At 38.6% G+C, this 12,500-nt stretch overlaps 1 protein-coding gene across 3 annotated transcripts in view; it reads left to right on the top strand.

The window, feature by feature from the left end:
- Positions 1-12,500, top strand: part of MEIS1 (Meis homeobox 1) — a 138,361-nt gene that overhangs the window by 120,702 nt on the left and 5,159 nt on the right. The window lies entirely within an intron of this gene.

Genomic DNA, 12,500 nt, shown 5'->3' on the forward strand with positions numbered 1-12,500 from the left:
AAAAAACCACACACAACAGGGCCTTTGATAAAGAGACAAACTGGACAATTCATTACAAAGTTGTTACTTTTCTTCATCTTAAATAAGCAAATCAAAGCCCTGTAAAATAAAAACTAGATGAAATTAAACATTATCGCAAGACATGAAAAACATGTGTGCTGTCACTTTCGGATTCATAATAAAGATAAATCAGTTGTTTTTAGCAGTGCGCTCTGAGTCTGTGAAGGGCATGACAGATAATAGGCTCGGAATTTCTGAAGTTATTGTACAGCAAAATTTGTTTTTTCCTCAGGCGTTCAATCTTTTTCTCTAGTAATTTTGTACATGACAAACTTTTTAGCTGGTGCGTTAACGATCTATAAGTAATGGGTTGTCAGGTGTCAGTTAGATAAGATTAAAAGACTGTTTAAGCATTATCCATTTGCTCCTTTGCATGAGTTTTATAGGTCAGGAGAAATAACTTTTTGAATTGTGGTTGTTTGCACACGCTGGTATTTTCCTCTCTCCCTCCCTCTCCCTCCCTCCTTCTCTCCCTCTAGTGGGAAGCAGCCACATAGCACTCTCTCTCTCTCTTTTCTCTCTCATTTGGCTGTGCTCCAGGGGTACCTGCAAGAACTGTATTATATTACATAACTTCTGCATGTAGGAGCACATTCGCAACTCACACTATGTGCATCAAGGGGACACATGTCTCCGCTGATTTCTGTAAACTCATTTTAGTTTTGAAAATGTTACTCTTCTTCTTCTCAAAGGAAACTTTGTCAGGGGAAACAGCCTCAGCGGAGAAGAACATTGAGGTTTTCGGCTTGAGGAGTTTCCTAGCAAGTCAGGTTGAGGTCTATTCTTGTCAAATCTGTCTTAAGTGTGTTTACATATAGTTTGCCTTTCTGGTATTTTCTGCTTGCACAGACCTGATCTCCACCTATTTTGTGTCAACAGTTGCTCGGGCCGGTGTTGGGTGATTAACCATTGAGCACTGGGGCACAGGAGCTGTGCCCACAGAGACCCCCCTCTCCCCTCGCACTTACATCACCCTCTGGCTTCAGGCTGCACCTACTTAAAACAAACAGCATTTCTGAGTGATTAAAGAGGCAGCCTGAAATAGTAAAAAGTGGAGCAAATGTTGCCTCCTTGTTGAATAAGACAAGTTTCTCAAAAATGGAGAGGAGCCAGGGGTGCATGGGGAGGGAGTGTTTCTGAGGGCAAATGTCTTGGATCTGCGTGGCTCCAATGTGTGAATGCCTGGAACTTTGTGTAGATTATCAGGGTTTTGTTGTGTTTCTTTTGTTAATTTTTAAGGGGAAAGAGAGCATTTAAAAAAATGACAACAAAAACACGCCAACACATGGACATATATACACTACCAAATGTAAAATAGATAGCTAGTGGGAAGCAGCCACATAGCACAGGGAGATCAGCTCGGTGCTTTGTGACCACCTAGAGGGGTGGGATAGGGAGGGTGGGAGGGAGAAGCAAGAGGGAAGAGATATGGGAACATACGTATATGTATAGCTGATTCACTTTGTTATACAGCAGAAACTAACACACCATTGTAAAGCAATTATACTCCAATAAAGATGTAAAAAAAATAAAATAACATGAAAGAGCAAAAAACAAACAAAAAAACCACGCCAACAACATGGATGTTTGTAACTTTGGCAAATACAGGGCTGTCCCGTTACATGCCCTCATAGCCTTTGATATTCTCCTCCTTATTTTATTTCCATTCTTATGAGGCCTTTAAGCCTGACCCATTAATATGGGAAATAATTAACTCTGTGGGGCTCTTGACACCTGAACAATAACAAATAAACAAAAAACCTTAATCTCTTCCCACCCTTGAGAGCTCCTTTTTCCTTTTACCCTCTTAACCAATGTGGTTAAAGGGCCACAAGATTAGATCCCATCACTGAAGAAAGGAAAAAGTACTTCCTTTTGCAAATACATTAACTCTTTCAGGCCCGTGGGAATTACTGGTCTTGGATTCTAAATGTAACTTAGGTCAAAAACGTATTTCCTGTCATGGGAGACATCTGGCTTACTACTGATTTGGTCACTATTTTTCAAGAATAATATATTGGGGCTTCCCTGGTGGTGCAGTGGTTAAGAATCCGCCTGCCAGGGCAGCAGACATGGGTTGGAGCCCTGCTCTGGGAAGATCCCACCTGCCAGGGAGCAACTAAGTCCATGTGCCACAACCACTGAGCCTGCACTCTAGAGCCCGCGAGCCACAATACTGAGCCCACGTGCCACAACTACTGAAGACTGCACAGCTAGGGCCCATGCTCCTCAACATGAGAAGCCACCGCAGTGAGAAGCCCGCGCACCACAATGAAGAGTAGTCCCCGCTCACCGCAACTAGAGAAAGCCCACAGGCAGCAATGAAGACCCAACGCAGCCAAAAATAAATAAATAAAATAAATACATTTATGAAAAAAGAAAGAATAGTATGTTGCAGACGGTTGGAATTAAATGCATCGTGATTAAAAATATGTATCTTTTAAGTTTCCAGTATGTTCTACTTTAGGATGCTGATTTGAATGTAAACTGGTAGTTTTGAGGGTTGTTGTCTAGTTGAAGGGTTTTGTTGGCCTGCATCCCTAGAACATCTGCTACAGTTGACTTTATTTGATCCCTAGTTTGGGTCAGAGTTCATATGTACTTGGAAAGGGTAGGGTGTAGGAGATGTTGAAAAGCTAATGGAAAGAATTGTACGTGTCCAAAGATGTCAGGTCTCAGCTCCCATGGCTAGTTACCTGGCAGGACTGTTTACAGAAAGGACAGTGCAATGGGTTATGGCAGGGATTCCCATCCTCAGGGCCAAGTGGGGACTGGAGAGAGTGGCCAGAAAAGGCAGATCAGAATCATTCTGAGCGAATGTGGTATAAAAAAGCTTCTTGGGAATTAACTTTTGATTTTTGTCGTGCTATTCCTTTTGAAATAGCAAGTAACAAAGGGATAGGAGATGTTGAAGTTTATCAAAAGGAGCACGGATTAAAATTTTAGAAACAATACTATAGAATGACAGAGTCCAAGTCCTGGATAAGATTGTGTGCATCCTTTAACAGATGAGGCTCAGGGCCTTACAATATTACACCCCTAATTAGAGGCAAGGAGGGCCTGGTCCGGTGTCTCGTGCATTCCACCGTTATGTATTTATTTTTAACGGCTTTACTGAGATATAATTCACATACCACGCAAATCACTCATTTAAATTGTACAATTCAGTGGTTTTAAGTATATTCACAGATATGGGCAACCATCCCCACAGTCAGTTTGAGAACATTTTCACCACCTCAAAAAGAAACCCTGCATCCTCCCCATACATCCATCCCCAGCTCTACCACAAATCTATTTTCTGTCTCTATAGATTGGTCTATTCTGGACATTTCACATAAATGTGATCACAAAATCTGTGGTCTTTTGTGACTGGTTTCCTTCACTTAGCATTATGTTTTCAAGTTTCATTCACGTTGTAACATGTGTCAAACTTCATTCCTCTTGATGCCTGAATAATGTTCCATTGTATGGGTATAGCACATTTTCTTTCTTTTTTTTTTTTTTTTTGCGGTACGCGGGCCTCTCACTGTTGTGGCCTCTCCCATTGCGGAGCAACAGGGTCCGGACGCGCAGGCTCAGCGGCCATGGCTCACGGACCTAGCCGCTCTGTGGCATGTGGGATCTTCCCGGACCGGGGCACAAACCCGTGTCCCCTGCATCAGCAGGCGGACTCTCAACCATTGCACCACCAGGGAAGCCCTAGCACATTTTCTTTATTAGTTCGTTTGTTGATGGACATTTGGGTTGTTTCCATCTTTTGCTGCCATAAGAATTTGTATATAAGTTTTTGTACCATTAGGTATTTTTGAGAATCATAAGGACACTATCCCCAGCAAACCTCTGTCTTAGGTTTTACAGTTTACAAAGCACTTTGCATAAAACGTCCCCTCACTTGATCATCACAATTCCAGCACCTAAATACTGCTATGATCTCAGAGTCAGTAAGTGGCAGTTTTCCTACTCAGTTTTCACGCTCTTCCCACCAGACAGCGCTCTCACTCTTCCTGCCTGTGGCCCGTGTTTTGACTGTGATAATTATGAGCAATGGTGTTCAAAGAAAAGGCTGGCAACTCAGAAGTGAAATGTACATTCTCCAAACTTTCCCCTATGTGACTTCGATGACCGTAAGCATTTTTCAAAGATTTGACAAGTTCCAAGAGGAGGTCATTTTGTTGGTTCTATTGTCCTCATTGGAAAGATTTTGTCATATACATCAATCGAGAGATTTTGCCTTTTAGTTTAAGTGGTTCCATTTGTATGTAAGGGCCTACAGGTTACATACTGATATACATTACATAGAGCTTAGGTTTTGAACATTGCTAATTGAAACAGAAGTTACAGTGAACATTCTGAGGAATAGACAGAGGCCTCCATTCAGGTCAAACCTAATCTGTGACCAGGTGAAAAGAAAAAATCGAGCTAAATTTTGAGATATCTTCCCTTGGCACGAGTAGAGACTCCAGGCCTGGAAGTTTCTAGTTAGTGAAGGCTTGAGACAAATAAAGGAGAGATTCTAGAGAAAGGAAAGAGCTGAGAGCTACTCCAAGATGGTGCTGAGATTCTAGAACACGGTATGCATGCTAGGCTGGTCACCTAACACAGTATGCATGCTGGGCTGGTCAATTCCAATTATTGAGGGGAAATTCTGTTTGGGAAAATAGGTGCATATTTGATCAGTAAGGTAGCCCATACACCCCAATTGCATGGGACATTCATGGTTTATGCCTGTTGCCCAGCATAATTATTAATAATGTTCCTTCTACTCTCAAAATTTTCCCAGTGTAGATGATAAATTATCTGGTCATCCTGTTTACAATGGAAATTGGCAGAACGTTAAGATTTGTTTTAAATAACGGTATACTTATTCTGTAATGTTTAAGGGATATTTAGTTAGATGCAATTTTATTGAATTTTGTGACTATGGGAAAATGAGAATTTATATGAAAAATGGTTCAGCTTAAATCAGAGACACATTCATTCTTTGAAGGTATTATTATTCCCATTTTAGCTTCTCATTAGTAAAGGAGGTTTTGCTAGATTATCCTATTGCTTAATCACTATGCTAATAATCACTTTAATTTCATAGACTTGAAGTAAACCACATTCTAAAAAATATTTACAAGGTTACACAAAATCAAATTTGACAAATTGTCCCATTTAAGTAAATATCTTATAGATGCCATTTGGTTACCTATGTTTATATGCATACTTAAGATACCTATAACTACTGGGTATTCCTTATGCTAGGTCTAGTGAGACAGCCCTACAATTCATTCAACTGAGTTTAGAGCCTAAGGCTTTAGTGATATAGAAGGTAGCAAAAGAATTAGAGACTGTGCACTAAGGGAGCCACCCTTGCTTTGAATTCAGTTCAGATGAAAGGATTTAGCAAGCTGAGCTTCTATTCTTTTTTAGAGTCAAAAGAAGTCATTTTCCAATTTGCTTTCAAGGAAAACTTCCTGTAATATATAACCAAGTGATGGAGTGTTTGCAAGTTATTTCAACGTATAAAGTCCAAAATGAAACTTGGGTTTTGTTTTTACTTTGCATTATATTTCTCAACTAATTAGTGACTTTTTTCACTAGTTGCTTGCAAGAAATTTTATATATAATTAACTTCCTCAACTGTCTTAGCTTCATTTTTTTTCTAGAGTAGTTTGCCAAATCTACCTATCACTTCTAGAGAAGGGGAACCTTCTCAGACCTCTGATTGATGGGCTTCTTGTGATTTGAGCAAAATTCCAATATTATGTTTCTAGAGTGGATGGAGAGCAAAACACATGCTCCCTTCTCCCCTCCTGTTCAGTCACCTCCCCCAGCCTCAGACACACAGATGATGTATTGCAGTCCTGAAACTGTCAGATCCTGGAGGAGGTTGAGAAACTAGAAGACAGTGCCAAAAACATGATTTCATTAGGTTTGACTTGAGATTGAATCAACTTTCTTGAGCGTCTTAAAATCATGTTTCATGAAATTTTACTTCACAGAGAAAGGGAGCGTAGAAGAAGGCTTGGACCCTGAAGTCTGCCAGTTACAGATCATTAAATCCAATAAGGAAATGTAAATCTAAAATAGAGAATTCCAACAAAAGATTTTGAAGTCGATTTCTTGTTTAAAAGAACAGAGTGTCATGTGGGAAACAGCTAGAACTCGTTCCCTGAAACGTTTGTTTATAAAACAGGCCTTAAAGTTATATTAGAAAATGCTGACTTAAAAAAAAATGTTGGATATATAATTTTCTTTAAGTGACTGTGATAAAGCTGAAAGAAATGCTACATCAAGAAAATTCATGGAAAAAGAAAGAACAAAACTCTGGAATCCAGCACCTACTTTCCAATGTGAAATTTTATATTTGAAGATATTTCACAAGGCTTAATTCTATAAAAATATTTATTGCAATGAATATAAATAAAATGAATTATATAGCAATTAAGTATTATAGTTGCATGTTGTTCATGTTTAACTGAATAAAGAATAGTGCGTGCAGAAATCACCAGTACTAATATTGATACTTAAGAATGCATGGTATTAATTTTTATTATTATTAAAGTCTATATGTAAGTATTCTTAAGTATACCTAAATAGTAATCAAGATGACTATAATTAATACTTTCCTTAATGGATAGTATAGGTTTATAAAGCATTTTTACTACCATATCCTGTTATTTAATGAAATCTTTTCTTAATAATTTTAGCTTCTTAGGCAAAGGAGGGTACATATTGTAAAATGGCATTTCTACATACTTAAATGGGTACCTACCATCCTGCTGGCTGGTCACTTATGCCTAGTTGGCAAGAAGCACTATGGGAATGACTGAGAGTCATGTCATTGTTTAGCAACAACAGCATTTTGTCAGAATTTTATTTTTATTTGATTTGATGCGGTTCCATGAGTTGGCTGTGGCATGTTAAAGTAACAAAATATGGACTCCCCTTAATCATCAGTGAATAAGTAAGTGGTAAACACTGAGAAGTAGAATTGAGTAAAGGTGAAAATTCCATTTCTGAAAGTGAGCAAGTAGTTTTTCCTTCCTTTGGTCAGTATCATGGAGAACCATACAAGGAAGACCAAGGGCAAAGCCACGTGGGAAAGTTGCCTGTGGAACTGGGCAGATATACCTGGTGTTTGGTCCTAATGGATGCCCACTATGATCTGGCCACCCCTCCTGGTTCTCACAAAGAGAAAACTAAATTTAACAATCCAGTTTCGTGGGAAGGAACCAGGGCAGGGAGTGGAGGATAAACTAAAGGACAAAGGTCAACTTTAGAAAGCTGTTCTACCAGATCTAGACCGAGAATAAAAGGAGATAGGTGGAATTAGCAGAATGGGAAAAGAAAAAAAAGTCTAATAATAAATAAACATCTAGGGGCAAAGACAAGAAAGAATAGAGCAAAACTTCCTGTATCTCTTTTTAGCATAACTCAAGATTCATCTCCCATTCTCCTTGTCTGATTCCTATTTTAAAAATGCAAATGATAAAATTCAGTTTTTAGATGATCCCATGTCTCAGATATTTGAAGGTTTTGCTCCCCTTTCAACCTCCCACTCCCCCTTTATTAAGGGACTTGAGTCCTAAACAAATAATTAGGTAAAAAGAAATACATCTCTGTTTATTTTGACATGGAATAAAGCTCTAAAGCCCATCCATTATCTTCCTTTCCTTTGTAAAACTTCTTGTTTTGAGAAAGGAGACAGTTTGGTCACAGGAAGAAATTCTAATCCATGATTCTAGGAGTAAAGGAAATTTAAGAATTCTTTCTCTAATTCAGTTTTCTACCACCTACAGGGTGTCCAGTTCTTAAAAAGTACTTCACAAAAGAAGATTGTGTTTTCAAAGCAAAATGGGATTTTTAAAAACATATACCTTGATGTTTGGAATGAAATATGGAAATGCAGACAGTATGTTTCTCAACCTTAAAGGATACTTAACTAAAAGGATTACCTTTGAAAATGCCCAGTCTATGGCAAATTTGAGCTACATTCTATTAAACCAAGGTGTGAAACTATTTTAATGAGTAAGAAAAACTGTCCTGTTGTCACGTATTCCTGACATTATACATCTGAGTTTTAAGGGCTATAATGTTTGGACATCAATTGTAAAATTGTAAAAGTTTTCTCTTACATTTTTAAATGCACAGGCTTTTTAAAAAGACCTTATCAATATGGAAAATTCCAAAGATTGTGTGTATTTCATGGGTATATTTCATCTTAAACTATTTTATGGATATTGGAGAATGTATTTTTTATTGTACTTTGAAATTGGAATTTTGTCATTCTCTTTTATTTCTCTTAAAAAACACTTCTTATGTTCAAGCTCTAATATATATTTATGTATTCATACATATGAGTTTAAAATAACTATTTTACTGATGCTTCTTGAAATGACAGTGTTATAAGAAGGGAAAATGTTCATGTAAGTTTACATACAATCCAAAGGTCTTTTTTGGTTCAGTGTTTAGAAGATTCTTGATAATTTAGAATCTTCTACAATGGAAAGTAAAGCATTCTGTCACAGAAGCGGGGAGGATGAGACACAAGGTCAAAGGGCATTTTAGAAACAAACAGCTGGACCAGTTTATTTAAACAGATACAGGGTTGCAGGAACTGACCTCTGTTTGACTTATAGTGGGAGGAGCAAGAATGTCATTTTATTACTTTGCCCAGAAGGAAAATGTTTTTGTATCTGGATTCACCCCAAGCCATCTAAATACATGGTCTTGCTGTATATAGCCGATTCCAAAGAGCATACATTAAGATGGTCAAGGAAAATCATAAAATACACCAAAGAGAATCAAATGTTAGGATGGTTTTAGGATTGAAAAGGTGATGTTGTTTTTAAAAATAAAATATTTTGCTGTTTACTCAGTTATCTTCAGATAAAGATGTCCACTATGACCCTAGATAATAATATGGGTCATATAAGTATAGGAATTATAATTCAGTAACATTCTGAGAGTTTACTGTGTCCTACATGTACTGATAATGTCCATAATATTGAAACAAATATTGTTAATTAAAGTTTGCAAAAGCAAGAACTTCCATGTATACCTACTAATGTGGTCAAGCTGTTCGGATAAAGTGATAGGTGTTCTTAGGTTTTCAAGGTTTTCAAATTTTTATTTAATGAAAGGATTCCCACTTTTACATCTATGAATCCTATAGGTGGCCTACATCTGTGTTGTCAATAACAACAAATGGTCATTGCCACCCAAAGAGAAGCAAATAGCACCTAGTACCTGTGGGCCCTTAACTGAGAAGCTCTGGTGAGGTGTTTGCTCTCTCCACGGGGACCAGAGCGGGCCTGGAGTAACTGCATTTAGTGTTGTCCGCTGAAGACCTGCAGAGGTGCACAGCCAGACTCGCCATTTTGAGCAGAGAGTGGCCCAAGGGATGAGAGGACTCAAAATCCTAGAGCTCACATTCGAGAAATAACTCGTTAAGAATCACAGGTGTTTAACCTAGGGCGAAGAAGGGAGAAGCCTATGCGGCATGGTGGCTATAGTTTAAATGTTTGAATAGCTATCCTGAAGAAGTGAGATTAGAATTGTTTAAATTACCCGAAGGGGTTGTCCTGGTGAAAGGATTTTAGGTCAGGTAAGGCAGAGCCTTCTAAGGGTTACCTTGTCCGTAGACGGAGTGGGCTCTCCGCTGAGGTGGCCAGGGCTGTATGAGAGAGTCCAGCACACAGAGAACAGACTGGTGGTGGCCAAGGGGGCGGGGAGGTGGCAGAGGGACGGAGCGGGAGGTTGGGGTTAGCAGATGCAAACTATTATATATAGAATGGATAAACAACAAGGTCCTACTGTATAGCACAGGGAACTATATTCAACATCCTGTGATAAACCATAATGGAAAAGAATATGAAAAAGACTGTATATATGTGTATAACTGAATCACTTTGCTCTACAGTAGAAATTAGCACAACATTGTAAATCAACTATACTTGAATAAAATAAATTTAAAAAAAACCCAACAGTCCAGTAGAGGTTACCCATCTACCTGGTGGGGATATCAGAGAGGGGATTCATGTCAGCGACCAAGCTAGGTGATGGTTAAAGCCCTTTTCGAACCTGACGTGTAATTTTTCCCATCCCATGGATTTAACAATCATGGATTCAAACCTGAGATGGTTATCATGAGCTGGTCTTTGGAAATGTGAATGTATGAGTGTGAAGGAGGCAAGCTTTGGAATATAGATAACTCAAGTTACTGAGTCTTCTTATGTGTAGCCTTTTCTTTGTTTTTACACACAAGTAGCACAGCCATCAAAATCCCCAAATCTACAAAATGTTCAGTCATTCTTATTCTTAGACTAAACAGTAGGGTTGTTGCCAGTGGTGATTGGCTCAAAACCAGCTCATGTTTAGATACCTGTTTAGTCTGGAATATTCTAGATGGGTAGCACAGTAGTGGCCATGCTCTGGTCAGAACATTGTCGGGGTGGGGGGGATGCTTGCTACCGTTTGCCAGCTCTGTGTCATTCAGCAAATTATTAACATCTCCTGGGTAACATGTGACCTCAAATAAGTCACTGAGTTTCTCAGAGCCTTGGCTTCTCATCTGTTAACAAAGACTCTTCCTATTTTTAGATAAATATCCATAATATATTATGTTTTTAAAAGGGCTTTAAAAAAAGTTATCAGAGTTCCCTCCAAGAGAATGCAGATTTTGAATAGTACCATAGATAAAGAGCCATTTTTGCTCTCTTACCTATGTTAGTTACTATGAAAATTACTTTTGGTATATGCAGAATATTAATATTAAATAATTTTCTAATTGGTCATGCAGTGAAGGCAGTTAATGAAAAAGCAGATTTTTCTTTTCATTTTAATTGGTTATTTCACATGGTGTTTGTGCTACACCTGTGCTTATAATGAGAATGGAGAATTAATCTAACCTTCTGCTCACATGATTCCAATTTTCATGGTTTATACAAGATAATGATAACCTGATTGGCAACACAATTTGTTGTAGATCTGTGTCTTAAATATTTTTATTAGCAGTTCGGGGACTTCATATACAAGAACTGATATAATATATGTTGCCAATAAGAGTTAGCATCAACCAGTGTCCTTTTAGTTAGATTGCAGTTTCATTAGTTATTTTAATTACTTCTCAGATAATGAAAGGACATAAGGATATAAGATGTTGAGAATCTTAAAATGTCATGAAGTATGCATTTTTATGTTAAAAAACCTATCCCTGTCTGTTTAATGGTTTGTTTTTTCGGAACTAGTTCCCTTCCTGAAGTGGGCAGACTTACCACCTGGAATTCATACGGGACTGTGGGTCCTTTAATTATTAACAGTGCAGTACTAAACTTTTCATTGTATTTTTTATTTGCTGCTCACGTTGCACATATTCAAATCTGAGTTGAGAACTAAAAGCAACTTACTATTTCAGGATCTGATATGTCCCGTTCATTTTCTGTATTTGATATGTAATTCTTAGTATTACGAGGTACAAACAGATCTTAAGAGTTAGAGGGCTTCCCTGGTGGCGCAGTGGTTGAGAGTCCGCCTGCCGATACAGATGCAGGGGACACGGGTTCGTGCCCCGGTCCGGGAAGATCCCACATGCCGCGGAGCGGCTGGGCCCGTGAGCCATGGCCACTGAGCCTGCGTGTCCGGAGCCTGTGCTCCGCAATGGGAGAGGCCACAGCAGTGAGAGGCCCGCGTACCGCAAAGAAAAAAAAAAAAAGAGTTAGAAATATCATGAGCATGGCTTTGGAGAGCTTTTACTACCACTTGTTAAAATTTTCAGTGGCTAGCCACTTTTTTAGGGGCTACAAAAATTATTTTAAAAACTCTTATTAAGACACTGAAGTGACCTAAATGTCTTAAGATGTTTATTATACATGTTCAGGACTAGCTGGAGAAAGCAAGATTATAAATTCAATTACTGTATAGCCGTGACCTCGCCTTGACCTCAGACTTTGCATAAAGAAAGAGCGCGCGCGTGCGCGCGCGCACACACACACACACACACACACACACAGCTACCCCAAGAAATCTCTACCCGGAATGCATTTTTCTGAAGTCCCCAGCAGTGTGAGTTAGTGGTGATAAACTCCAGACATTTTTTTCATTTGATGGTGTGCTGCCATCCTGGTTCATTATCTTAATAGTGGGCATTAAAATAGAACTAGGTTTGCCAGAGGTAGGGAAGGTTTTGATAAAAATTGTGAAAAAGAAGTCAGAGCAGAAGATTGAAATGTCACTAATTAGGAGAGGTAACAGATGCCCTTAACGAACATCTCTCTCAGCTACACCAAATTTCCCCCCCTTGCAATTGAAAAGAATGGTGGCTAGTATTGTTTCCTGAAAACTCTGCTAATTCCCCTATGAAAAGATGAAATGGAAGTGTCCAACTGTGGTAAAACAGGCAAACATAAATCAACTCAGAAGCCCGGAGCCTGTGTACTCAAAGGTCACTGGGG

Source organism: Neophocaena asiaeorientalis, unplaced genomic scaffold (genome assembly GCF_003031525.2).
Source record: "Neophocaena asiaeorientalis asiaeorientalis breed wild unplaced genomic scaffold, Neophocaena_asiaeorientalis_V1.1 scaffold381, whole genome shotgun sequence".
Lineage (NCBI taxonomy): Eukaryota > Metazoa > Chordata > Mammalia > Artiodactyla > Phocoenidae > Neophocaena > Neophocaena asiaeorientalis.